This window comes from Symphalangus syndactylus, chromosome 10, assembly GCF_028878055.3.
Source record: "Symphalangus syndactylus isolate Jambi chromosome 10, NHGRI_mSymSyn1-v2.1_pri, whole genome shotgun sequence".
NCBI lineage: Eukaryota > Metazoa > Chordata > Mammalia > Primates > Hylobatidae > Symphalangus > Symphalangus syndactylus.
The window spans coordinates 105556763-105581824 of record NC_072432.2 but is presented as its reverse complement, the minus strand read 5'-3'; the positions used below and the strand labels follow the sequence as shown (position 1 = coordinate 105581824).

General features: G+C 40.6%; 1 protein-coding gene across 4 annotated transcripts in view; it reads left to right on the top strand.

Moving 5' to 3' along the window:
* Positions 1-4579: 4579 nt before the first annotated feature.
* The window catches only part of TMEM108 (transmembrane protein 108), a 373007-nt gene continuing 352524 nt past the window's right edge, over positions 4580-25062 (top strand). For all 4 annotated transcript variants that reach the window (XM_055295394.2, XM_055295393.2, XM_063610729.1 and 1 more), the window contains exons 1-2: positions 4580-4688; positions 12148-12266. The gene's annotated coding sequence lies outside the window, so the exon portion shown is untranslated. The remainder of the gene's footprint in view (positions 4689-12147; positions 12267-25062) is intronic.

The following is a 25062-nucleotide window of genomic DNA, read 5'->3' as shown; positions in this document are numbered from 1 at the left end:
ATCTTTTGCTGTACCTAATATACAAATTAAACTTTATCACAGGTGTGTATGTGTAGGAAAAAAAAGTCATATACATATACAGGATTTGGTACTATCTGGGGTTTCAGGCATCCATTGGGGTTTGTAGAACATATCCCCTGAAGATGAGGAGGGACCACTCTACTTGTATTGCCATTATTTCCATTTTAGAGGTGAGAAAGCTTTGTAAATCATTTATCCAGTATCTTCCAAGGGCCAAATTGTCTGGGTTTACATAGCTGGAGGAGCTGGGATTTCAACCCATACCATACAGCCCTAGATTCTACTCATAATCACCATAACAGAGTTGAATACTGTGATTGATTATCTGCCATATGTACAGGAGGAGGGAGGAATGGCATATTATGCATTTGCAATTTTTCAGTTCTGGTCTTTGCCCCACCTTTCAATCATCGTTTTTTCCTTTTCTCCTGTTAAACCCAGTTAAATTACACTACTTTCTCTTTCCCAATGTTCTATGCTCTTACGCTTTCATATGGGCTGTTCCCTAGGCCCAAAACACCCTTTCTTTTGCCCTTTGCTGGCATCTTAGTCCATTTGGGCTGCTATAGCAAAGTGCCATAAGCTGGATGGTTTATAAACAATAGAAATTTATTTTCACAGGTCAAGAGGCTGGAGATCAGGGTACCAGCATGGACAAGTGCTGGTGAGGGTCTTCTTCTGGATGACAGTCTGCTGACTTCTTATTGTATCCTCATGTGGCAGAGAGCAGAAGCAAGTCTCTGGAGACTTTAAAAAGGGCATTAATCCTATTCATGAGTCTACCGTTACAACCTCATCTAATCCTAATTACCTCCCAAAGGCCCCACCTCCCAACATCATCCCACTGGGGATGTGAGGTTTCAACATATGAATTTTGGGGAGAAACAGTCCATAACAGCTGGTTAACTCCTACAACTCCGGAATTCAGTTCACGTATAATTTCTTGCAGAAAGCTTTCCCTGATTTCATCAGTCAGAATTGGTACTCCATCTCTACGCGATCTTATAGTGTTATGCGCCTCACTTGTAACATAAAAGTTTTTTTATTTTGAATTGTGGTAGCTTACTTCTCTTAAAATGAGCTAAAAGACGAGGCTCATGTAGTGTGTTGATTGAATGAATGAAGCCTGAATCCTCACCTCATCTTTGCTCCAAACTGTTGTTTTCTGAAGCTTGCCTGCTTCCCATGTCCAGTTTGTAATTGTAAGACACAGGTTTTGAACCACAGGTGATTTCCAGCTTTCTTAGCTTTTTCTTATATCAGTTTGGAATGTCCAAACATTTTATTCATTAAGACTTTTGCCCATTTACACTTATATTGCCTATTACATGCATGAGATAGATGTTCCTTCCATAAACCATTATCTCTTCTTGGTGAATAAGCTTGCTAATTATGAAATCTCCATATGTTGGGAGGGGCATATGGGGTCTTCAACTCTATGTATAATGCTTGATTTCTTAAGTTGGGGGAGGTACAGAGAGGTATATATTATCTATACATATTTTAAGTCTAAATTGTTTTGTGAAAATATGAAAGCAAATATTAATATTCTTAACATTCGTTATAGAGAACATAAAGAAAACCAAGTTTTCTACAAAAATGCCTTGTGGTTGGGTTAAATCTGTACACAGTCACAGTAAAGGGATAAAAGTATCAGGTATTAAAACACAGATACATAGATACAAAATGTTATCTTGGCAGGATTTGTATGACAGACGGAGACTAGAACCTTGGGTAATCTATGGGTCTTCATGAATGAAATCAATTAAGTTTAGAGAAGCTATTTATTGTCAGAGAGATAAAAAGTTAATTAGCAATTATAAAGCAGTCTATAGGGGTTCTAATAATAATACAACAATGGGTGGATTTCTGGGACTTGGCAAAATGGTGGATGGCTTATATCTTATCTTTTTCTTTCTTTTCAAATATACCTAAATCTCTTTTCCTAGTTAAAAATTTACATTACTCAGTTAAGTAGCAGTGAAAACTGTCCCTGTTTTACTCAATAGATAAAGCAAGTTTACAAGGTGAGAAAAATTTCTCCCCCATTTGAATGCTGTGAAATATATTTTTAAAAGTGTCACAGAAGGAGGGGAAGCTAGTTTGCAGGCTCACACATTGGGCTTCCATATTTTTGGTGTCACAAATAAAGTCACTTTTGAATAAGATGGCTGGTGTTGGTAGAACGTTCTGAGGGGATCTCACTAATTTAGTTAAAATCTAAGTAGGTCATATTCCACTACATTGAATATCACTCCATAAAAAAGCTTGTACAGTGAGCCGAGATTGTGCCACTGCACTCCAGCCTGGGTGACAGAGCGAGACTCCGTCTCAAAAAAAAAAAAAAAAAAAAAAGCTTGTACAATAGTTTTCCAAGATGCAGGCACTAATCACTTTTAAAAAATAACAGAATTTGGTAAAATGCCAGTAAAGAGAATTGGGAATCCTTGGAATCTTTGAAATAGACTCACCTAGGTGATAGGTTGCTAGGTGCAGCAAACCACTATGGCACACGTTTACCTTTATAACAAACCTGCACATCCTGCACTTGTACCCCGGAACTTAAAAAATAAAAATAAATGCTCAAATGGAAATCTGTTTTAGTTAAGAAGGGCATAAAACAAGTAAAGCTATTACCAGAGAGTTTATCAGTTTGGCATGGTTAACAAAAGGCAATACGTTCTTTTAGAAATATTTAGTTGATCAATTGAAATTAAACCTAGTTGTGGACCTAGCTTTTCAATTTATTCCATTGACTAGTCTTTGGAGTATTTATTACCTATGAATTATTTTTGGCCTTTAAAAATCAGTTCTCAAAACTATGTGGAAACTTTCTTCTGTTTACAGAGTGTGTATGTCATTAGTGATTTGTGTTGCAGAGTTTAGTTTTCCCTGTTAAAAAATGCGTCTATCAATCTAGCAGCTTATGCAGGTGTTCTCAAGCATGGATGGATATCAAATCGCCAGTAGAACTTTTTAAACCTATAGCTGCCCAAGCCCCACTTCTCATCCCAATCAGAATCTCCAGGCACAGGGCCCCACAATCTATTTCCATAAATACTTACCATCCAGCCAGGCTTGAGAACCACTGGTTTAATGACAGCAAACAAACTTTTTTCGAGGCTTTCAAAACATTTTTCTTGCTTGGACATTTCTTTACTCCTGCTGTAGCCAGAACCGTTGCTGTGACAGGTTTAATATGTTCCCAGAAACTCTGAATTTTGTGCGATGCCATCTCTGATAGGGACAATGTGATGAACAATGTCTGAGATTGCTAGGTGGGCTTCACTTCTGGGGATGAGAAGCCAGAGAGGTTCAGGACACACTGACAAAGGTGAAGTTTTCTCTAAGCGACAGTTTGATCACCTTGATAGTGAGAGAGAAATGCTGAAGCAGGGTTATACCACCTGCTTTGAAGAGATGAGAGATTAAGGTTTTGAAGAATTCAGCACTTAAGAATCTTGAACCATGGCGGTACACTACTGGGTAGTAAGAGCTTGGCTACGCTGAACGACAAACGTTCTAGCTGGCCAGTCCGAAAACACCGAGTCCTTAGGTCAAATTTGAGAGATGACAGGGCCAGTGGGAGTCCTAACTTCTTGACTCTGGAATTACTGATAGAAGAATATTTGGACAGTTTTTAAGATCCCCAAGGCATATTATTTTACAACCTCTTTAGCTTATGCCTGAATTTGTGCCGTGACCGTTAGCTTCCCGGATGTTTTCTCCACGTGCTTCTTTCTGAACTAGCCTGTATAGTTCTACAACAGATTGTTACGTTTTGAGAAGCGGGGACCACTTATACCACTTCTCTGGCCAAGTGTCTGGCACCGCGCCACTCAGACACACATGCCCAACCCTTTAGGATTAACGTAGACACAGTGTTCTCTTCCAAGGCCATTCCGTCTCCACTTCTGGTTCCACACTCCAGTCACCAAGTTGGCATGATCGCTGCTCCATAGACCAAGGGTGGGTAATGCGGGGATTAAACACACCTTCCCTCAGCTGGTGCCCAAACTGTAAGCATCACCGGGACACCCCATGTAGCCACAGGAACGCTTCTCATCAGTGGAAGAAGGACAAGAAAGGTCGTGCAACTTTCAAATTACGTGGAGCTGGGGCTACAGCCATTACTTTCGGACAGGTGCAATTCAAAGCGTGATCCTCCGACCAAGAGCTTCGTCATCGCCACCTGGGAGCTTATTATAAATGCAGGATCTCAGGTCCCCACCCCAGACCTTCTGGATCAGAATCCGCATTTTAACAAGATAGTCAAGTGATTCTTATTTATATTAGAATTTGAGAAGTCAATTGATCTGGTAATTGATCAACTGAATGCCACTTAGTCCCCGAAAACAGAGACCCTTTGTGCCCGCCTCGCACCCGCTCTGCTAGGTAGCAACCGAACCCCCAGAGACATCGGAGCGGGCTCTGCCGAGGGCAATTTGGTGATTGGCTGGTCTCGCCACGTGACCGGCGCTGAGCCTTCCGTGCGACTGGATTGGCTGTCGCGGGAGCTGACGGACAAGGCCGGGGCGGGCCAGAGCCCGGTCGGAGGGGCGCGCGCGGGGGCCCGAGGGGCGAAGGCGCGAGTGCGCGAGAGCGCGTGCGCGAGCGGTGGGGCTTTCTCCTGAGCCGTCGGAGGGAGCCGGAGCGCTTCTCCCGAGGTAAGCGGCGCTCCGAGGCTGCCCCCAGTCCTTCCCATGCTGGGTCCCGGCAAGCGGGTTAGGCAGGGCTGGGCGGGGCGCGGGGAGGTGTGGGGTCAGCTTGCCCCGGGAGCCCAGCTTCAGGGAGGATGCAGTCCCGGTTGCCTTGGTTTCCCTTTTCCTATCCTCTCAGGCACCTTCCCATCCTCCCCACTGCGTGACGGGTCTGCCCGAGGGGAGTTGCCCACCTGGCAGCCCTGCCTCCGCCTTTGTTTCCCGCCCGGAGGGTTGCTGGCATGAACCCCCTCCCCAGGTGGAGGGTGCGGGTGATGGGGCGCGGGCGTCAGGGGCGCTGGACCTGGGCTGGGGCCGAGGAGGAGGTGGCTTTAATGCAGGGGGACCTGTCACATGGGAGAACGAAGAAGAAGAAATGTAGTGTCACTTTGGCCAGCCCGTGGGACTCGAACTAATCCCGCGGCCGCGAGCGAAGCCGAATTCCTAGCGCAGCTGTGCAAAGAGCCCTCCTGCCTAGGTGCCGGCGGCCTCGCCGGGGACGGAGCCCCCGTGCTGCCCGGGAGGTTGCTCTGCCCGCTGGACCTGGCGGTTTTCACCCCAGAGTTTCAGCGAAATTGAACGTTTTGAGCCTGCTGGAGGAATCCAGAGATTCGTTCAGGGGCTATTTTTTTTTTTTTTTTTTTTTTAAGCAGTTGGGCACCGGTGGAGCCGGTCTAAATGAGAGTCTACAAAAACGAATTTCAGGTGCAGCTTAACTGATGACTGGTAAATGGTGAGGAGGGAAATGCCTGCAGTCAACTGCAGGTCAGACCACCACACTGAGATTCTTCCTTAAGAAGACAGGTTTTTTTTTCGGAGGAAGGGTGGTAGTTTTCTGCAAACGGGTTTTTCTGGGGGTACCCAGGAAGGTAATTACTTATTTTCAGCATGTTACTGGGTTGTGGGGAAAGGGAAGGCAGGGTCTAAACTAAACCTACTCAGACCTCCTTAATTCTTTGAAAAGTGTGTGCTCGATGAAGACCATTTAGCTGCCAAAAGAGGTTTGTATGGGAGTCCGGGGGAGACGGATTGTTGCCTTTAAATCATACTTTAAAAAGGGGAAGGTATGTCCAGGAACTTAAGAGCAGGTTAAGCTATGCAAGGTATTCCCTGCCTCTCCTCCATTTCCCCAGACAGCTCATAGGCAAACATAAAAAGTCCCTTCAATTTTCCACGGGTTAACTTCTTGATTTGTTGGATACACCTGGTAATCTACTCTGTAAGAAATGGTTTAACTAACTCATTATGAAGATATTACTGTGTTATGGAGTTTCCACGTAATTCATTCAGAACTCTTTCTGGTATGAGATGGACAAGGGTCTCTCTGCCTTGTCCCTTGGAGACATCCTGATACCTTCAAAGCCCTTTATAGCTCTTACATTCCCTGTACAACATCATGTTTCTTTAGGAAATGACCTGATTTCAAACCTCTAAAACACACCCCATGCCTGTGAAATGCCTACACTTGCCAAGAATTCAGTTTACTAGGCAAGATAAATATATTTTTAAAAGAGGGAACACCTAAATTTGTTAGGGGGATCAAATTCAGGTTTATCAGCCACAGGAAATCAAATTTTGTCGGTTTTCTGAGATGAATGAAAGTAAAAGAACAAGTTGCTGCAAAGCTCATTCAGAATATCACAAATGACCCTAGTAAAGTGAAATATAGGTTGTCACCTGATAGACTGTCACACAAACCAAATTAGTGGGAATAATTTAAAACTTTATCAGAGTTTTTTTTTTTTTTTGAGACGGAATCTCACTCTGTCACCCAGGCTGGAGTGCAGTGGCGTGATCTCGGCTCACTGTAACCTCCGCCTCCTGGATTCAAACGATTCTCCTGCCTCAGCCTCCCGAGTAGCTGGGATTACAGGTGCGCGGCACCACGCCCGGCTAATTTTTGTATTTTTTAGTAAAGACGGGGTTTCACCAGATTGGCCAGGCTGGTCTTGAACTCCTGACCTCGCGATCCACCTGCCTCAGCCTCCCAAAGTGCTGGGATTACAGGCATGAGCCACTATGCCGGGCCAGAGATTTTTTTTTTTTTTTAAGTGGCATGGAGTAGAGGGGAGAAAAGAATGCTGAGGGTGAGGTAGGTGGCATAGTATACGCTTTTATTTTCAGAAGCAAGAAACTAATCTTTGTTCCATAAACCACAAAGGGTATGCATTGTTTGTTTGGCCTGCGGAAGGGAGGCAGGGATTTTGAAAAGGTTGGGAAACACTGATTAGGTTATGCAAGGGATAACAAAAAGATTGACAGGCTTAGTCCATCTAGCAACGTACTTCAGTGACCTATAGGACAAGGTTTTATTCTCTGATTCAATAAAAGCCCACTAGTGTTGCTTTCAAAGCAACAACAAAATCATTTCCTTTCTGTCGTTTCTGTCCCCTGGGTCAGGGACGGGGAGCATAGAGAGTGAATGAGAGAGATTAGAGTCCGACCTGCATGCCTAAGCAGTAGTGTCCTTTGAGGAGGATCTGTGTCACATTGTGTAAGTATAAGAGCCTTCATATTGAGAGGGATCTGAGTACCTTCCTTAGGACACATGCTGTAAGATACAGCTGGCTAACAGTGCCACAGGTGGGGGCACTGGGTGAGATCATCTGATAGGGAAGCATTGAGGAAAGAGGAGAGCCAGGAAATGTTTAATTCAGTGGGGCTCTGCTGGCTGCTTTTGGATCCTTGAGGAGGCATTTCAAGGCAGAGCTGCCTCATTGGCTAGCCTGGCTGGCTTTATGTGGCTTCCAGAGGACCTACCATTCACACGATGACAGCTTCTGTGGTAGTTACATGTCTCAGGTTGTAAGCATCAGTTATACTTGTAATGTGCTTGAGAAAAGAAGGGCTCACAGAGACCTAAATCTAGGCTGCCGTTCCTTCAGGTTCTTGGCTCATGTCACCCCCAAGGCTCCCAGAAAACAAGTTGTACCCTCCTTACCAGTAGATGGCACTGCTGCCTCTGGGAATTCCTGGAGGAGCTGAACTACGGAGCTGGCAAACCAGCAGTGTGTAGCTTCTAGTCAGAAGATTTTGAAAGGCTATGTCAGCCCTCAAACGAAATCTCAAAGAAAATAGTTCTGAAAGCCATAACTGTTTACATAAGGTAGGAATAATGTGTGTCATGGGGATTGAGGAATGGCTGTAATTACATTGACTGTACATGTGTGTTTCTGAAGGGAGAAGGCAGAGAGTAAACTGACAAGCATCATAGCATAGGCTTTAAACGCACCCGGCATACGTATTGTTGGTTAATTAAACATAATAATCATGATTTGATCCAAATTTCCAACAACTTCATCGTTTCTAATTATTTGCATGTGAAGCTAGTCTACACACATGGATGGGACTATGGAAATGTACATGTGACTTTTAAACCTTAACAGTAGCTGGTAAGTACATGCTCTGAAGACAGCAGTGAGAGTATTAGCAAAAATAATGCTGATAAAGTAGTCACTATAATTTCAGGGCTGTCCACAGAAGATAGGTCAAAATAATTCTTAATTCATTTCTTCTAAAACTTGAAAATTCCTAACACGTGTTTTTAGATCTTCTTAGTTAATGCTGACCTTTCAATATTATATTAGCAGCCCCAAACTTGTGCTTTGGTTTTAATGATGTTATTAGTCAGGGTTAATTCATCCACCCACCTATTTTGAAATAACTATTCTTTGTTCTCTAGCTGTTATTTACTGTTCTTTGAGATGGGAAGGTTATAGCGTGTAATGAGGGCCCCGGCTTTGACTCTGCCTGAGGTATAGGATGCTACCTCTAGGTGCCATTACCCCAGTCACCTGCTGCTTTGTGTAGTTCCCATCCTATGGCTTAGGTTATTTGAGGTTTCTTTCTATCTCTCCAAGTGAACTGATGAGCTTATCGTTACTACCAATGCTGAATACTAAAATCCTGCTTGTACTAGATAGTGGTAGGCCCAACAGTCCATTAATGCCACCTTATTATGTGACTAAAAATAAATCTATTCACCTTTCTGAACCTTACTTTTCTCACCTGTTCACTGAGATTGATGAGATGGTGGATGTCTCTTAAAATCTCTTCCAAGTCTAAAGTTATATGGTTAGGTGATTCTCATAAGTTATTTCTGAAGACTAAAAATTATTTAGAAAATATTTCCATACTGTGAGCTTAGGGCAAAAAGAAGTCTTGTTAATGTTCCTTCCCAGAGAAATGGTTGTGCATTATCTTAGGATCCTGACAGTTCAGAGTAGGAAGAAACCCTTGAAGATGATTTAACTTAACCTTCTCAATTTATAGACAGTTCAGTTCAGAGTTGAGTTTCTTGACCAAGGTAATAGAGCTAGTTGGTGGCAGAGAACTAGTTAGAAGACTAGGATGCAAGCTCAGGACTCAATATAGTTTTCCCTTCTCCAATGCTGCTTTATTTCATCTGCCATCAGGCCACAGAATATGCTGTGTCTACAGGGCTGGGGCCAAGAAAATTTTCTGAGTAATTCCTTAATGTAGGGCTTTAAAGCAACAGCATGAATAACTTTGAGTTTTGGCAGAAGTTCAAGGTCAGGCTTCTCTTTGCAGCTCATTCTTTTCTTTACTGATTGATTGTGAGCAGGATTTTTTACTGCGCATCTTTAGGCTTTAAAAACTTTTCTGCATATGCTGTTTCTTGTAAGAAAATACTTTCATCATCCTAGAAGAATCATTCCTCAATCAGATGTTCTTAAGTTGGGTCCATGGACTCCCCAACGTCTCTCTGGATAGGAGAATCTTTCATATAATTCACTTCTTTTGTAATCTTATGTATTTTATCTTATACATTTCACACATAATTCTGAGAAGGAGGTCCTTAGGCTTCAAGAGACTACAAAAGAGGTCTGTGGCACACACACACAAAGTAGGGTAAGAATTCTGAGTTCTTGTCTGAGGAGCTGAAAGACATTAGGGTGGAAGAGTGTTAGGGGTAAGGTATGGGGTACACTTATTGAAGTTTGTAGGAACAGTTTTACCTTTTAAAAAATTGCTCACTAAATGGTGCTAATAGCATTTTACCCATCTTAAATTAATAACATATATGTGAGTATTGATTTCCATTTATCATTCCTTCCTCAATAAGTACTCTTTCCTAATTTTACCAAAACACTTTCAAATTCATGTTGCTATATTGGCGATGACATGCATACTAAGAGGCTCCCTTCTCCCCCAGTCTGACTTGATTTCCAGATGTTCAGTTCCTTTCTAATTCATGACCTGGAGTTTTTGACTTCTGAGGTACTACACCTCATGTTCAACTCTAGGCTCCTAGGACCCACCATGATCCCAGAGAGGCAAAATAATTTACATGCTAGGAATTTAAAAAAAATCTTTAGGTTTCTTTATTTGTACCCAGGGTTTACCACAGAAATTGCTGCTCCTCCTTGGCTAATTATTTTCCTTTTCTGTATGCAATCCCAAATTCTCCCTTTTCCTAATTATTTCCAAATAGGAGTGACTGGGAGTTTGTATATATTGGAAATAAAAATCCTTGTTTAAAAAATGCAAAATTTTTGAATTTTGAAGAACATTTGCTTGAAAATCTCTTGCTTTGTGTCCTGTGACACCTTGCCTACTTTTGGTGCCATGGTGACCCATGTTGGTGAATTCACCTGCTGGCACCTTTTTGGCTATGTATCTTTTTGGCCAAAGTAATATTTATTATTGCTTTAGTAGAATAATAAAAATTACATTTTCTTCTTTAGAAGGTTATAATTGGGTTTATGTAATAACCTAATTATGTTATGTAATGTCCATTTTCTGCATTCGAATCTCAGTATATTGCTGAGTTATTGTGAGATTTTGGGGGCATGATTGATTTCTCTGAGCTTATTTCCTTGTTTGGAAAATAAGGGGAGAGAGTAGTGACTACTTTGTTTCCTGTTCCAAAATCCTGTGACTCTAAGAAATTGTACCTGGTACCCAGACTAAACATATCCTAAAAAATGCTGCCTAATTGGGAATTTATTTATAATCAATTAGTGCCAGGATAATAATTCTTTATATCTGCATATAATTTTATGGTTTTCAAAAATATTCTCTAATCCTGTATCTATTTTCTACTCAAAATGCCAAAGGACAGCAGCATCAGTATTATGTGGGAGCTGGTTAGAAATGCAGAATCTCTGGCTTCACTCATGACCTAACAAACCCAAACCTGCATTTTTATCAAGATGCCCTGAGGATGCACGTGCACCTTAAAGTCCAAGAAGTCGGTGGCTCGTGCCTGTAAAACTGGTGCTTTGGGAGGCTGAGGCAGGAGGATTGCTTGAGGCCAGGAGTCTGAGACCACCCTGGATAACATAGTGAGACTCCATCACTATATACATTTAAGAAAAAATTAGCTGGGCCTGGTGGCACATTTCTATAGCCCTAACTACCCAGGAGGCTGAGGTGCGAGGATCACTTGAGCTGAGGAATTTTAGGCTGCAATGAGCTGTGATCACACAGTGCAGAGTGAGACCCTGTCTCTTAAAAAAAAATTCTGAAGTGCTGCTTTTTTTTTTTTTTGAGACGGAGTCTCACTCTGTCACCCAGGCTGGAGTGCAGTGGCATGATCTCGGCTCACTGCAAGCTCCGCCTCCCGGGTTCACGCCGTTCTCCTGTCTCAGCCTCCTGAGTGGCTGAGACTACAGGCACCCGCCACCACGCCCAGCTAATTTTTTGTATTTTTTAATAGAGACGGGGTTTCACTGTGTTAGCCAGGATGGTCCTGATCTCCTGATCTTGTAATCCACCCACCTCAACCTCCCAAAGTGCTGGGATTACAGGCATGAGCTACCACATCCGGCCCATTTTGAGTCTTATATTGGCCCTGTGAGAGAGGAACAGTATTTTACAGTTGAGGAAACTAAGATTCAGAGTAGTTAAGTAACTAAGTCAAGGTTGCTGTACTAGGGTCTCACTCAGAACTCTCTGCTCTAAACTTAATGTTGTCTTCGTGATTGGGCTGAAGTCACTTTTGTACAATAGAGTCTGGTCACTGCCCTGCAGCCCATAAGGTTAAGTGTGACTGTGTAATTGAGTTTTAGCCAACCAACAGAATGTGATGGAAGTGGAAAAGTATTGTGATCCACTTCTAGGAAAGAAAGCATAGAGAATGCTCATGCAAGCTTCTTCATACTGTTTTCCATTCTTAGCTGACTGGAATGGAGAAGACCCATAGGGCAGCCTTGGAAATTATGTTTTAAACATGGCAGGACTTTTGTCAGCCTGGATACCTGGATCACTGCATTAGGTCCACCCCACCTACATGTTCACCTGTCCAGTATGCATACATGAATCGGAAATAAACTTTTATTAAACTTGAGCTATTATACATGTTTGGGTAAGCACTTAGTCTACTCTCATATTCACTTCAGCAGTGACTTGGGACTTGAAGTTCCTTTGGCCTAATGCATTTTTTCATTTTCATCTTTGCCAGTTGGTGATAGATTGGTGGTCATCCAACATGCAGAAATGAATGAGCAGTGAAAAACAGCAGAGCCGATGGGTCATGAGGATGTAAGTGCGTTTGAAGGCTTCCACACCCTCTACTCCAGGGTAAGGCAAAGGCATTCTCTGCCATTGTTTTTCTTGCTTTTCCAATTCATAGAGGCTATTGTCTCACCTGTCTCTTAGAGTCAGTGCAATATGATGCCCTGTCTGTGAAAGGCTCCTAAAAGCCTTTATTGATTCAACTCATAGATACCATGCAAATCAGCAGTTATGAAGAGAAAACCATGACCAAGGTGATGGGATGGAATCTATGCATGGAAATATTTCAAAACAGGAATTTTTAGTGAGTTCGTTTAGGGTGTGATTTATGTCAGAGGGGCTGTTGAGCCCTCTTGAGGTGCACTGTAAAGATGGGAACCGGGCCTGATTATCATTTCCTTATAGCCACGTCATATGTTAGCTCTGGTAGCTTCTATTTCCCTCACCTACCATCTTCTTTCTTCTTTGATTACTCTGCTTAACTTTTCCTTCATTAATCCCTTTTTTAGTGAAGGAAATAACTTCTCAAAGTGTTGAAAATTCCAGATTTGGTGTATAATAGCACTAGCAAAGTACATGGTTTTGCCTGTTCCATTTTATTTTATCCAGCATCACTGGAAGTCACATGCCCATTCATGCCTCATCTATTTGCAGCTCCTAGTACAATGTGTATGGTCACTGGCAATGTTATAACCAAAACTGGCTTTGAATTTTCACTTGTGTTGCAGATTCTTGAGACCAGAAGGAGAAATTAACTGTTTGGTGTGGAAAGGACATCACATCCTTTCTGAGCTTTCCAATTTCTAGAGCTTAAACTAAAACCAGACTCCTTGAAGGGAAAATTATGATTCATATAAATCTAAGAAAAGCTGAGGATGGTTAGGAATGAGGGATAGGAGGTTAAAGAAACATACTTAACTGAAGGGTTGTTTTAAGCAGCTTGGCTCAATACTGCTGAATCTTTGCTAGATAATGTCCCATTATCCAGGCTCAGACAGAGGGCACCCAGAAAAGGCTGGTATCTTTAGGGGCCTCATGTGGCTCAGTAATGAGTACAATTTACTGAACAAAATAGACAATTAGAGGATGGAGATCTCTGGAGATTCCAATAAATGTACATCATTATTGCTCTGAAGTGATGCACATGCATGGAGATAAAGCAAAGAAAGGGCAGCTGCAAAGTACATCAGCAGAAGAGTCCAGGTGAGCAGCCCGATGCAGACTATAGCTCAGCACCTGGAGGTTGCTAAGAAAAGGAGCTGGTCTTTGCTAGATTTTCTCATTAAAAGAAAGGAGCTGGTCTTTGCCAATTTTGCTCAATTTCCTCTAGATCCTGTATGTCCTCTATTTTAAAAGTAACTAAAAAGTATAGCATGTCAGAAATAGCACTTGGCTGGTATGTTGCTGTGTAAATACTATACAAGGACTACATCGTGGAGGGAACCATTCTTTAATTATTGATTTGGGGTCAAATAAAGTAATGTTAGGGATGTCAGTGGACCAGGGTTAGTTTCTCGACCTTACACTATTTATTGACACTTTGAGCCAGGCAATTCTTGCGTGGAGTGTCCTGTGCATTGTAGGATGTTCAGCAGTGTCTTTGACCTCCACCCACGAAATGCCAGTATCTCCCTCCCTGATTGTGACAATCAAAAATGTCTCCAGACATTGCCAAATGTCCCCTGGAGAGCAGAATTGCCCCTGATTGAGAAACACTGCTGAAGGGATATAGTGATTCAATCTTGTTCTGAATTTCTCTGGTATCGTATTTTAATCATTTAACTTCATTTGGTTTCACTTTCCCTGTCTGTAAAATATACACACATAAATATCTAAATAGTCTAATGAAGTAATGTACATAGTACTGTGTGACTCCTTGGGGGCTCTGTCATTTCTAAGAAGCGATATTCATCTTCCCAAATTTCTAGGACCCAAGGGTAATTCTTAATTCTTGTGATGGCACTAACTGAGGAACTGCGGAGTTTGAAGAAGGGCGAAGGTCTGTGGTATGGGACATAATGAAGAATGCTGGACTCTGAGTTTATTCAAGGGCTTCATGTTCTGGTTCATTGTGATAATATATTCTGGATGAAAACTTTCCTTTGCAAAGTTTAAAAAAGGGAAGAGTGGATGAGGCAGAAAGAAGGCTGTTCAAAAGAGCAGTCAAGAAAATTGCATTTGACAAGGTGATCTGCTAATGTTAAAGTGACTCACGTATAATTAGACCAAAGGACATAAAGAAATAGCCTCCAAAGGAAAACTATCCTCCCAAATGACTGCTAGTCCAGATCAGTTTTTGCAGACAGTACAATAAAGACCAGAGAATGTTTGGAGATCAGTGTTTATTCTAGAAAGTTTTACATTTCTATTTCTTCTCTTCTTTAGGAACATGGAAAGGGATTATCTTTAATATATGCCCTTTGAATTATAAATATAAATGTTTTCATATGACACGTTCTTTTGATAGTTTTCTAGTACTATGTGTTGGAATGGTCAAAGAGGCCATAACTCTGACCTAGACCTGAAGTAACCTACATTATTTTAATAGAAAGGTTCAGTTTAACTCTAAAACAAGGCCAGTGCAGGGATTAGATGTAAACTGTCCTGGCAGGTTTGCATTCCCCCTTGCTGTGTTTCTGGTCCCTGTGATTATTAGACTTGCTTACAAAGTTTCCAACAAATGCACTGTCTTTTGGATCTACTATGCAGAGAAGCCATCGTGGATAGCCTTGTTTATTTGCATTCTTCATACATTTTTAGTCCTAGGTGTTAAGCAAAACTTATAAAAATGTTTAAGAAGGATTCCATGTACCTTGAAGAAAGAGGCACTTTGGTGTAGAAGAGAGGTGAAAAGTGAAAGAAGCTCCACTTTGTTAGGAGTAGGCTGGTGTTTGAATGTTGAAGTTTTTATTCTAGTACTACTCAAAGTGTGGCCTCTGAACCAGCAGTATGAGAATCATTTATACTTGTTAGAAATGTACAGACCCATTTAATCAGAATTTCTGGGAGTGGGCGTAATAATCTGTGTTTTAACAAGACTCCCAGTGATCCTGATGGATGCTAAAATTTCAGAAGCATTGCTTTATTAGTGGTTTCTGATGTAGTTACTTCTTACAAATGATGTCTGTGTGTGTTTATGACGGGGAGGGCACAGAGAAAGTATTTTTCCAGTTGATCAGAACATATATAAGCTTTTCTTGTGATAACCTCTTGGATAATTTTCTCAATGATGCCTTAAGCCTTTTCTTGCATTGTCTGATATAGTAGCCACTAGCCACATGTGGCTTTTTCTTGTTTAAATTAATTAAAATTAAATTGAAATTCAGTTCTTCATTGCACTAGCCACATTTCAAGTGCTCTGTAGCCACATGTGGTTAGTGGCTACCATATTGGACATTGCAGATAGGGAGCATGTCCATCATCAGAGGAATCTGTTAGACAGCACTGTTTTAGCCTGTGAAGACCCCTATTTGTCAGAAACTTACATTTACAGTGATAGTATGCTCTTGTTGTAACAAGACCTCAACTCATTTAAAACAGAAATGAGTTTTGGGCTTCTCCATCCTGGGGAAACTTTTCAGTCTGTGACTATCTTGCTGAACTTTTTACCTTGCTGTGGCATCTGTCTGCTACAGAAAGTGCCATGGGTACATCTCTGACATAATCAAATCCACAGCCTCTGAAATATTTGCCCTTTAATCCAAGGCTGCTGAGCTGTCTTTTTCCATTTGGTCTCTCTATGCCCTGACCCTTCGTGGTGAGGCTTGTTTGTGCAAGATGTCTCTTTTGATACTGCCTAGAGCTTTATAAAGAGTCTGGAAGAGGTGGCAAGAGAATTTTCACCTCCCCTACTTCCAATTTCCAGCTTGGCTCAAAAGAAGTGTTTCATAAGAGGGTATTAATACTCAAACTTCACCGCTGAGGAATTATCCCCTGAAGAATTAGTCTCTAAAGCAAGATTTCCAACAGACATATTACAGCACAGATTTAGTAATTAAGCCCTTTGGCAACATGGAAGAATTTTCAGTTGATATTATGTATTAATATTACCAATATTAGTTGCTCAGAAATTATAATTAGAACAAATGAAAAGATGTGGAAACAGACACACAAGTTTTAAAAGATATAAAGTTTCCTGAGCCAAAGATTCTTGTGCATAGGAGAGGGAATGGGAATAAGGAGTTTATGGCAATTAGTAGTATTGCTGGAGTTGAGGGGAAGGAGGTGGATAGAACCTGGACTTGATCCCTGAATAGTCTTAACCCCGCTGTTTTACTTTTGATGGATGCATTGCTTGTTCTCTTCCTGCCTTTCTTTCTTTCTCTCTTTAAAAATACTTTATTCACTCATTTATTTATTTGAACAGTTTTAATTTCAAGCAAAATTGAGAGGAAGATACAGATTTCCCATATATCTCCTACTCCTCCTACTCCCTATACATGCATGGCCTCCCCCAGTGTCAGCATGACCCACCAGAATGGCACATTTGTTAGAACTGATGAACCTACATTGACATATCATAATCACCCAAAGTTTATAGTTTACATTAGGATATATTCTTGGTGTTGTACATTCTTTGGTTTTAGACCAATATATAATCACATGTATCCATCATTATAGTATATAGGTATTTTCACTGCCCTAAAAATCCTTCATGCTCTGCCTTTTCATATTTCCCACCCCTTTGCTCTTCACTAAACCCCAAAAAACCACTGATTTTTTTTTTTTTTTTTTTTACTATCTCCATAGTTTTGCCTTCTCTAGAATGTCATGCAGTTGGAATCATGTAATGTTTAGCCTTTTCAGATTGGCTTATTTTACTCAATAATCAACATGTAAGTTTCCTCTATGTCTTTCATGGTTCGATAGCTCATTTCCTTTTAGCACTGAATAATATTCCATTATGTGGATATACCACAGTTTATCCATTCACCTACTGAAGGACATCTTCGTTGCTTCCATGTTTTGGCAATCATGAATAAAGCTGATATAAAAATCTGTGTGCAAGTTTTTTTTTTTTTGTGGACATAAATTTTTAAATCCTTTGGGAATGTTCCAAGGACCATGATCACTGCCTCGTATGGTGAGAGTATGTTTTATTTAGTAAGAAATTGCCAAACTGTCTTTCAAAATGACTAACGTTTTGCATTCTCACCAGCAATGAATGAGAGTTCTTGTTGCACCACATCCTTGCAAGCATTTGGTATTGTCAGCGTTTCAGATTTTGGCCATTCTAATAAATGTGTAATGATAGCTCAGTGTTGTGTTGTTTTAATTTGCATTTCCCTGATAACATATGATGTAGAACATCTTTTGATATGCATACTTGCCATCTGTGTGTCTTCTTTGATGAGGTATCTGTTAAGGTCTTTGGACTATTTTTTACTCAGGTTGTTTTCTTATTGTCAACTTTTAAGTTTTTTATAGATTTTGGATAATGGTCCTTTGTCAAATATGTCTTTTGAAAATATTTTTTCCCAATCTGTGGATTGTCTTCTTATTCTCTTGACCTGATGTTTCAGAGAACAGACATTTTGAATTATAAAGAAGCCCAGCTTATAAATTCTTTTTTTTTGAGACGGAGTCTCGCTCTGTCGCCCAGGCTGGAGTGCAGTGGCGCAATCTCGGCTCACTGCAAGCTCCGCCTCCCGGGTTCACGCCATTCTCCTGTCTCAGCCTCTCCGAGTAGCTGGGACTACAGGCGCCTGCCACCACGCCCGTCTAATTTTTTGTATTTTTAGTAGAGACGGGGTTTCATCGTGGTCTCGATCTCCTGACCTCGTAATCCGCCCGCCTTGGCCTCCCAAAGTGGCCCAGCTTATAAATTCTTTCTTTCATGGATCATGCCTTTGGTGTTGTATCTTAAAAAGTCATTGCCACACCCAAGGTCATTTAGGTTTTTTCCTATGTTATCTTCTATGAGTTTTATAGTTTTGTCCTTTACATTTAGGCCCGTGATGCATTTTGAGTTAATTTTTGTAAAGAGTTTAAGGTCTGTGTCTAGATTAATTGTTTTGCATTGGATGTCCAATTTTACCAGCATCATTTGTTGCTTTGTTGTACTGCCTTTACTCCTTTGTCAAAGATCAGCTGACTATCTGGATGTAGGTATATTTCTAGGCTCTCTATTCTGTTCTATTGGTCTATAGGTCTGTTATTTTACCAATGCCATACTGTCTTGATTATGGCACTTTAAAGTAGGTTTTGAGGTCAGGTAGTGTCAGTCTTTCAACTCGGTTCTGCTTTAATATTGTGTTGGCTATTCTGCATGTTTTGCTTCTCCATATACACATTAGAACCAATTTGTTGGTAGCCACAAAATAACTTGCTGGGATTTTGATTGGGATTTTGTTGATTCTACAGATCGAATTGAGAAGAACTGACGTCTTTACAATATTGAGTCTATAATGATCATGGAATATCTATTTAGTCCTTCTTTGAGTTCTTTCACCAGAGTTTTGTAGTTTTCCTCATATAGATCTTGTACATATTTTGTTAGATTTATACCTAAGTATTTCATTTTTGGAGATACTAATATAAATGGTATTGTGTTTTTTATTTCAAATTTCATTTGTTTATTGCTGATATGTAGGAAAACAGTAGACCTTTGTATATTATTCTAGTATCCTGCAACATTGTTATAATTGCTTTACTAGTTCCAGAGGTTTTTTGTTGATTCGTTCAGATTTTCTACATAGGTGATCATATTATATCATCTGAACAAAGATACTTTTATTTCTTCCTTCCCAGTCTGTATTCCTTTTATTTTAATTTAATTTAATTTTATTTTATTGTTCTATTGTATTACCCAGGACTTCTAGCACAATGTTTGGAAAAAAAAAAAAATAGTAGTGACAGGGCACTTCCTTGCTTTGTTCCTGATCTCAGTAGGAAAACTTCTAGTTTCTAGTTTCTCACCATTTAATATGATGTTAGCTATAGATTTTTAAAATGTTCTTTTCCTTTTGGTTTGCCTTTCTTACCCATTTTTTGGTGCCCTAAATGTTGGAGGGGGCTCAGTTTTCTAAAGGGGGGTGCTGTTAGCATTTTGATGGAATGAATCATTGTTATGTGGAATTTTCCTTTCTATTATAGGATGTTTGGGCTCTCTGGTCACAAAATGCCCATATTATTCTAACCAAGTCATTGTGTCAGTCAAGATGTCCCCCTACATTTCCAAATACCCTCTGATTGAGAATCACTGACTGCTAGAAAGATATGAGTTTGATGGGTTTTCTGTTTGTTTCTTTTTTGATGGGGAGAGGGAGGAGTAATTACAGTCAGGGAAGATGCAGGTGCTCTGAGTGTCTGGTTCATTAATTTCTAATATCACCTAATCTTTCCCCGGTGCTGGCAGTGCTGTTGGTAGCCAATATTATTCTATCGAGATCAGGAGAATCAGGGTCTCCTACTGCAAGACTTGCTTTCAGAGGCTTGATACCAACCCAGAAACCACAGGGGGTTGTCTGTGCCACAGAGAGTAGTGGAACTACTGAGGCTCCCACAAGATGCTGCATTTCTATTTTGATTCACTGCAGCTAAATCTCCTACATCTACTTGAAAGTAGACTGTTTTCGACATGACAGTGATCTACTGAGGGAAAAATCAATAAGAGAAATTTACAGACAATCCAAGGGAGAAAGGCTTTGCCAGCCATTTACTTTTTTTCTCTGTGATTGCACATATTGGCAAAGTGGCCCCTAAATTTGTGAGGTTATGTGTAGACTATTGGGAGATCTGAGAATTGTTCTACAATTAGTAAAGAAAAGGAGAACACTTTTAGATGTCTTGCCAAGGGGCCTACATAGACTATTTTGATTACAAGAATGGAAACTGAAGTTACTTTAAAAAATGGAAGGCTTAACTAAAGATGCACGAGAAAATAAGGAAAACAGAATTTCAGTCATGTGGCAAGTCTGCAAAGAATCTCAGGGGCTTTTAGGATGAGAGAATAGTCTGGCTGGACCTCATGGAGTCAGGACTTAGGAGCAGGAAGATTGTTCTGATCTGTTGTAACTCCAGGGTGTGTCTGCACTAACAGTGTTGGTCAGTCCATATTCTACTTTTAGATCATTAATGTGGTTCAGCATTTCCATTTTAGATTCTCTCTTGTTCCTCATGTTCTTGCTTCCATTTATTGTTCCCACAGCCTAACCAATGATCTGTGTATAGACCAAACTCCAAAAGAAGAAAAGGAGTATGATAGGTTTTGTAGTAACTATCATCCTGATGGTTAAACCTTATACCATGCAATTTTAGAGCTGCTGATGCTCTCTCCTGGTCCAAACAGCTGCGATTTAAGGATGTTTGCTTTAGTAAGGGCTATGGGCTTGGCAATTTCTCTAGAAGAAGGTAATGATGGGGTAGACTGAGACTCCACTGAGGTAGAGCACTGCTGGGGTAGAACATGAGACCTCAGTCTAGTTTAATGACCCTGAATTCTTAACTCTTGGAATCAATATAAATAGTATTTGTGGGTTATATAGACAACAAAGAACTGGAAGATTATTCAGAAAGCATACATGTTTAGCAGCAATTGTGAAAAAGCATGAATCTGTTTTTTTGGGAAGTCTGATTCTATCTCAGTGCTGAGTGGCAGGGAAATTGCTGGGCTGGATGATTGGGAAATGGGGAATTGTATTTTCCATACAGATATCTTATTTTTTGTATCTGTCAAATTTGATTCTTTTGGCCACCCGGGTGTTGCACAGGAATAATGGTTAGGTGACTTTCTAAATGTTGAAAGACATTTTGACATCTTTGACAAGTGTTGTTCAACAGCTGGGTTTGTAAGACTCTAGTTGTGATAAAGGAAAATAACTTGGCTTATTACTCTAAAAATAAGTTCCATACAAATGTTGACGTTTTGGGGATTACTACCTCACATAGTGTGTTTTGTTCACTTTCCCCCTGAACTCGGAGCATTAGTTTCATTTGAGCCAGTGATTGAGTGTGACTTTATAAGGGAATGCATTCTAATATTGCAGAAGGCTCTGTCTTTATTTACGACTCTGTGTCAGGGTAAGAATAATGGTCCTGGCTCTATTTGGACTTGCGCAGCTGTGAGTGGAGTGACCCATGGTAGCACAAACAGCCCATCATTTCATTGAATTATTTAAGGCTCTTACACTTCCCTTCAAGTAGCTGGATCATGGTGGCACCACATACAGAGAACAAGTTAGTATTTCCTTAGAGAGATGCAGCTTTTGTTGAAAGAGAGTCTGAAGAGAAGAGGTTCAGCAGGGCTTCTTCAACTGCTGGCTGAGGAAAGAATGTAGTTTGTTATTGAAGGGTGATGGGGATTGGGATCAGCTTTCTAAACCCAGCTGCTGACCGCTGAGGTGAAAAGAGCAGAGATAAAACATTTGCTCCAGTTTCTCTTCAGACTCTGTGAAGATCCCCATCCCCTGTATTGAATTTTTAAAAATAAAAAGGGAAAAATATAGAATTGTATCTAATTGGTCTTAACATATATCCATGTTTCTTCTGAACAGGAAGATTTGTATGTTGATAACCACACGTTGCCAGAAGATTAAAATCTTCAATTTTAACTTTAAAGAAGGATTAATCTTACAGTATAAGTGAAAGATTAACTCAAATTTGCGCATATATAATTTTTCTACAAAAATAAAACAAAATTATGTTTGTTCTCATAGAATCAGGAATTAATTTGCAGCCCTTGTTGAAGATTCTTTAGCAACCATAAAGACATCTGCTCTCTCCAGGGTATAGAGAGATTCTGAAAGATGGCTAAGAGCCAGGGATCCTGAATCCTTTATTTCCATCCTGCCATAGGTTACTCCCCATGAGATTCCTGCAGGATAAATGTGCATGGGGGGGGTGGTGGAGGCAGGACTTTGGATGCAGATCCCTGAGGGCCTGGGACCGAAACCCCCAGCCCTGAACTGCCCTATTCTTCCTATGAACCACAGGAAGAGGCAGCTCCTCTCAACCTTTTTCTTTCCATGCCCACTGTTGAATCTTTGCCTTCACTTTTCAAACAAGCAAAGCTGTGGCTGATGCCATGTCCTCAAACATGACCCATTCCTATCAGCACACCCCTTTAGAGGGCCCATCACAGACAAGGAAGAAGGCAGACAGGGAGGAGTATGCTTCCCCTGACTGTCAAAAGCTGTTTCTTTTCCACTGGAAAGAACTTACTGGATCACTTCTGAAATTAATTATTGTCATTAGAACAGTATTTACCAGGCATGAAATGTTAGACATTATTTAGAGACTCTCAACTTAGAAAATAATATTTTTACTTTGAAAGAGCAAAATCCCATATTAGTACAGTCCTGGATTTTAACTTTTGGTTTCCTCTGGTGTTTCTCCACATACCCCTCCATTTTTTCCTTCCATTAACCCTGTTACCTTAAGTTCTTTAGTCTCTTTGCCTCAATTCTTATATCTTTATTTTATTTCCAGAATTCTATGGTTCCCACCTGGCTGCAGGACAAGGTACTTCGTAAGTTGGCATAAAGACATAGGCTGATTCCAAGTTCTCTTTCTGAATTTCTTTCTACTCTTTCTATGCAAACCTCTTTTACCCAAACTGATCCTTGGTCCCATTCTCTCCTCCCTGTGTAGAGTGCTCCTGTTTCTTTTCGGTGACCACTTGGTAGCATTGATAGACTTTGGGTCCTGTAGCCAGATAGATCTGCATTTCTATCCTGTCCCTATCATTTTTTAGAAATGTGACTTTGGGCAGAATATTTAATTTCAGCCTCAATGTTTTTATTTTTAGAATGGGAATCATAATTACCTTATAGGATGCTTATGGGCATGGTACTTAGGGAACTGTCCTGCCCAGGTTCTATTTTCTGCCTTTTCATCCCAACAGTATGCATATGTGCTTGCTGATGAAGTTATTGAACATCAGAATTCCAGAGCTGGTCTACATCACAGTTCGTGGTTAGCCATCCTCTACCTGCCACTTTCACACCTTCCCTAACCACATCTTCCTTTGATAGGACCTAATCGTATCAGTGAGCACCTAAAGATACATTTTCCTCCTTCTGCCTATGATTGTGAAAACTATGTTCATGGACATTCAGAATGTCCTGGTATATCTGCCCATATCAGAAATTGACAGCAATTTCATGGCCACTATCTGCAACCTTGAGCACTAATTCATTTTCTCAGCATTTGTTTCCTTTCATGTAAAGTGAGATTTATCGTGAACATCGAATGCTCTGATTGCAAAGAATACCTCTTTAAAATGAAGTTTTCCAACAGCTTTTTATTCTGAATATCATTTAATAAAGTGCAACATGACGTTAACAAGGTTGCTTAGACAAGCCCTCGGAGTTTATTTAAGTAGACTCTGCCCCATATTGATTCCCAATTATAACATGTTTAGCATGAATTAAACCTGCCAGTGTTCTCAGACAATGTGATGCTCTCCCTGCAATTCTGCCCTTGTCTGTCAGCTACAAGAGTGTCAGTGTTTCCTTGTTCATTCTATTTAAAACGTAATTCTCAACCTCTTGCTCAAATGATTTGAGCCATATGTGAGGTCTATAAATTTTGGTTTCTCAGACTACCACCTTCTTTCCCTTCTTACTATTTCTTACTCCCTTTTCTCTATTTTCCTTATTGTCTCATGTACTAAAATAAGACTTTTAATTTTTTTTCTACTCAAAGTAAGAATAACTTAATGCTTATATTTTTCTAGTTCTACTTTTTAGTAATAAATATGGGCTCTTAGTTGTATATATATGTGGGTTTTCATGGAATTAACTTTGTCTCTTTTTGCCCATGAGTTTATTGGTGAGAAGACACAAGTATAACTGTTGGGATTCTTCTGCATTCTTTGGTTATTCGTGTGTATTGCTAATTGAACCTTTACTGGTTGTTTAAATTTTGTGGTCAGGTATGTTTTTACCATAGGCTCTTGAGGGAAAAATATAAAAGGCCATGGGAAAATTGGTGGTATGAAAAAAATCTATCAATATATTCTTCTCAGATACCCTTTTCGAGAAAAATTAAGATACTTTGAAAAAGATTCATAATCAGAAATATTATCTAGTTTAACTTTTTTGAATGGAGAGGTTTTATAGGCCGGCAACAGGAGCTTCTGACCTTTCTTCTTCATGAGCACTGATGATGGAGGGAGTGACTGTGAGTGCATTTTAGGTAGAAGAGAGGGAGCCTGGTAACAACAAACTGTGAGACTGGTTGTACTACGTTATTTGTTAATCCTTCTGAAGGAGAGATACCAGGGCCTCTGCCCTGCATCCTTCCATGCTAGAAATATTCATAGTTGGAGGAAGCAAGAAATGCAGCCTTTGAGCAAATTGGATTTTTTTTAACTATTGATTTTGAAAAAAATTGTTTTTGTAATTATGAGTACAGGAAAAAAAAGTAAATGAGAAGAGAGATGTATAGCAGATCAAATATGTGGCTGCCTTGTTGACTTGTGTAACATCAGATATTCCACTCCACCTTCATTTTTAAATAAACCTCTCTGTTTTATTTGCCCTTTCAGCTAATCAGAACTTTTCTCGTGCTCTCCCCTGTTGTCTCAGGATTTAGGAAAAGAGCTGATGGGATTGGGCTGGGCCTAGGAAGGATTGACAGCACCTCTAAGGGTTTGCTCCTGAGGAGAGGAGAATAACTTGCCCCTTGCTCCTCTTCAAGCCTCAGACGGGAGCTCACCCCCAGCCTAGCAGTTAACATTGCTGCTGCAGTCAGGTGTGCTCTCTCTGTCCACCTTTTCTGTCTGGGGTTCCCTTCCTGTCTTTTGTTTGGCTGTGAGACGTGGTTAAGCCCTTTGGCTTCTCCCGTGCCTACAGGCCCTCTTGCCCTGGTTGGAAGGGATGGGGTGGGAACGCACCTGAGGGGTGAGAGGCCCCCAGAG